The following is a 4320-nucleotide window of genomic DNA, read 5'->3' as shown; positions in this document are numbered from 1 at the left end:
GAAATAAATTGATACCTGTTTCCATGACCTACGAGACCTGACTCTACCATTTTCATCAGCATGATTTTATGTGGTCCTTGTCTTTGTTTTCCTCCCCATAGCTATACCGGTCATTTAGTTTCTTGGACAGATTGTTTACTTGTGATACTCTAGCCCCATCTCTCACTATTTGGCAAGCTACTTCTGCTCTTTTACATTTCAGTTTAAATGCAATTTCTTCAGCAGGTATTTCCATCCACTTTATTTAAAGTTTTCCATGTGATATTCTCCTACTAAGCTCTTGATTTGATTTTTAAATTAAATCAGATTAAAATTATTTTTTGTTTCATGGAATAAATAGAGATTTATTATATAAAGGTCTTTCTAGGTGTTTTGTGTTTGGCTACACAGCAGAAAGGGTCTCACATTTGCTAAACTGCTGTCAGTGGACAAAGTGGTTCCCATCATGGCCTTAGATGCCTTATGGGCTGGGGATTTATTTCTTAGGGGAGTTTAGCAAACCTTAGCAACTCGGAGGAAAAATAGCAAGAAAAACATCAGAGACCATACTGACTCTTAGAACTACAGCATAATTATTTGAACTTTTCCTACTGAACCCATTAGAGATTTATTTAATAATGTTAGATCCCTTCAAAATTCAGTCTTTTGTCTTGGATTTACTGGGCATGTTACTGAAGGAAATGTCTTGTGACTTTTCATTCTGATTTTTAATAACAGAGAATCGATAACTTGTTCCCATTTTTTGAAGTCTGCTGCTAACGTGTATCTTAAGGACCCCCTGAGGGAAGAAAAACAGGGACTCAATCCTTTATATTGCCAATCTTTTAAATTTTTACCCCTCTTGGTGGACATGAAGTGGTATCTCATTGTGGTTTTAATTTATATGCCTCTGATGACTAATAAGCCTTTCAGAACTTGGGATTTCTGGCTCCAGTGGTAGCTTTTTCTGGAAACTGGTGAGGTCAATGACCAGGAGGTCAAGCTGATCTGTAGATAGTCACATGATGACAGATGCAGAGTGTATTTGGAGAGTCCTCTTTCTCTTCTGGATTTTCACAATACACTGTGCCTCTTTTGTCTCATACAGGAAGATAAAGCTCTAGAAGCTTCTATGTGTTGGATGTTAGGAAAAGTAAACCCCAAACAAGCAGACAGGGGATTCGTACATTTTCTATTTGTGGCAAAATTGATGAGCTTCTCAGGAGAAAAGAGGAAAATGTCCTTGGAAGTTCCAACTCAGGAAGAGGTGACAGGAAGGAATTGTGCCACACATGTACTGAGCTCTTACTGTGTGCTGGGCACTGTGCTTTGTTTCAGTTTGATCTTCAAAGTGACCTCACAAGGCAGGTACTGTCACTACCCTGATATTATACAAGAGAAATGGAGGCTCCAGAAGGTTCTGTGGTTTGCCCAAGTCTCACAGGGGCAGGATTTGAACCCTAGTAACTGATGCTAGAGCATGTGCTCTTCACAGTTACCTTAATCTGGAAGCACTCACCCTTACAGTAAGAAGCCATGTGTGTAAGTTCCAACTCTGTCATTTATAGGCTGTATGACCTTGGGCAAGGTCCTCAGCTTTGTGGAGTTTCAACCTCAGTAAAACTGAGAAAACGACAGTTGGCTTTTAGGGCTAACATCAAGGCTAAATGGAATTCCCTTGTATGTCAAGTGTCTGACATAATTTCACAAAGAAAGACCAGTTTAAGTGACCAATGATATGAACAAGTGCTCAAGTTCATTAGTCAACAGGGAAGTGTAAATTAAAATCACAAGGAGATATCACTTCATACCCACCAGGATGAAAGAAATTAAAAGATTACAATAACAAGTGCCGGAGAGGAAGTGAACTAATTACAATACTCTTGTGCTGCTGGTTGGGAGTGTAAATTGGAACAAAGCCTTTGGAAAACTGTTTGGCAGGATCTACTAAAGCTGAAAATGTGCATAGCCCATGGCTCAGCAGTTTCATTCCTGAGCATACAACCCAAGAGAAATGACAGTGTGTGGTCACCAAAGGCATGGAAAAATATTCATGGCACCATTCATAATATCAGAAAACTAGAAATAGCCCAAATGTTCATCAAAAGGAGAATGAATAAACACTGGTGGAATACTACAATGAAATATTTGGCAACAATCTACTGATAAATGCATAGGCATATGTCACAGATATTCTGATGAATGAAAGAAGCTAGATAAAAAGTGCATGTATGATATAATTCCACTTATAAGAAGCTCCATTTATATGATTCCATTTATACTTCATTTATATGAAACTCAAGAATAGGCAAAACCAATCTTTGTTGATGGGCTTCTAAACATTGATGCTAGGAGAAATGTATAAACTAGAAAAAAGACACAAAGGAAATTGTTGGGGTGTTGAAATGTTTCTTATCCTAACCTGATTCATGGCTACATGGGTGTAGACAGGTAAAAATTCATTAAGCTATACATGAAGTGTTTGTGAACATTAATGTAAGGCATGTGACATGCACAAAATGTTGAAAGACAACGTACTTGTTAGGTAGTAGATACTCAATACACGTTAGAAGCTTTCTTTGCTTTGGTGTCTCCTGGATGAAAATATGAACTGTGGCTTATCAGAGTTCCATCCACAAATGTAGTGATGCTTCACTGAGGGGACATGGGGCCAATCCATAGTTCAGGAGGGAGACAAGGCCTCCTGCAGAAAGCTGGGATACCACCCAGGCGATGTAAAATTGACCCATTGAGGTCAAGCAAGCACCAAGTTGACATAGTTAGGGAAAGATTCATCACTACTGTGTGACTATGGGAAACCTCGTGGAGAGGTGGGATATTATAAAGGTGGACAGCAAGGCAAGAGAGCAAGGTGTAGAAGTGGAGAGAGTTCAGGCCATGCCTCTGGAGAGATGAAGAACTCTATTTAACCAGAGTATACAAGGAAGTTGTGTGTGGTAGGAGAACTGGAGACACGGGGATAGAGCAAGTCATGAAAAAACTTGAGTTCCTGGATAAGAAGTTTGAACATGATTCCATTGGTGTGGGGAACTTGGAAGGGTTCTGAGTCACATTGTCAGACCTGTGATTAGAGCTTACTCTGGTGGATGAATGTGTCATGGATTGTTGTGAGCAGGAACAGCAAAGTTCCAGATATAGCAGCTAGGGGCAAAGACCCAGGATGATTGACATAGAAATAGACTGGAAGGATATGGGACTCATATGTTTTGGGGTTCTTCTTACCCATTTCTTGCCAGGAAAGTCAAGTTTATTCTATAGCCAATAGGCTAGAACCTAGGTGTCAGAGCTTGTATTAAGAATGTTGGCCGTGTGTAAGCCCCTGTCTTAGGTGTGATTTCCTAGAGACAGGGGTACTTATCCACTTATTTTTGTGGGACTGGGAGTGGGGAGGGGATTCTTGCAGGAGAACGGGAGTGAAAGAAGCAGGATAGGATATTGGAAGAACCTAAGCCAGGGTGGTGTCTCAGCTGGAGCTTTCTTCAACCTGATCTCATAGGAACTCTGGCTTGTCCTATAGATAGAGTTGATTTATCAGAGTGCACAGGGCAGCATTGTGTAACCTTCTGTCGTCATGCACTGGCTGTGCGTTGCTTCCAGTAGAGGAGGTAGGGCGTGCAACCTCCTGGGCAGAGAGACCAGCTTATGCTTTGGCCCAGAGCAATTTTCTGGAGAAGGGTCAGTGGTGGGTCATTAGCAGCCAATACCCACAGCAGAGGAGCATGTGCACACTAGTACGGAGAGCAGGATCACAGTAGGGAACCAACACCTCCGTGATAGCTCCTGTCTCTGGAGGGGATATTCCTCAAAATAAATTCTACCTTTCCTTTTTGCCTGAAGGCCTTTCTGGGCCATCCAGCCTGAGCTGGCCACTCCCACCCTTCACCACCACCACCCACCGCCCCCACCTTGGCCATCTCAGTCATTGACTCTTTACTTGCCTGTCTTCCCCAGGCAGAGCTTCTTGAGGGCAGAAGTTGGGCCTTGCCCATCTCATTGTTCCACTCGATCCCAGAGGCTGGCACCATCCTTGGCACAGAGGAAACAAGGCAACATTTCTGCATGTCACAAGTCCTCCACCTCAGAGATTCTTGTTCTCCATGCCATTGACATGGCCCTCTGTTTACCCTAGTCTCTTGTCAAAGTCATTGCCTGAATTCTAACCTTGAGACTCTGATGAGCCACATGTGAAAACCCAGCAGCAGTCAACTGCTCTGAGGGTCTTCAACCTTGTTTTTTGGTTATATATGCCTTTAAAAGGTTTATTTAAAAAACAAGATGTAAGGTAAATTTCTTTTCCTTCCTTTCCAAATGGCACGGCGG

This window comes from Sciurus carolinensis, chromosome 17 (assembly GCF_902686445.1).
Source record: "Sciurus carolinensis chromosome 17, mSciCar1.2, whole genome shotgun sequence".
NCBI classification, from domain to species: Eukaryota; Metazoa; Chordata; class Mammalia; order Rodentia; family Sciuridae; genus Sciurus; species Sciurus carolinensis.
This window is presented reverse-complemented; position numbering follows the sequence as displayed.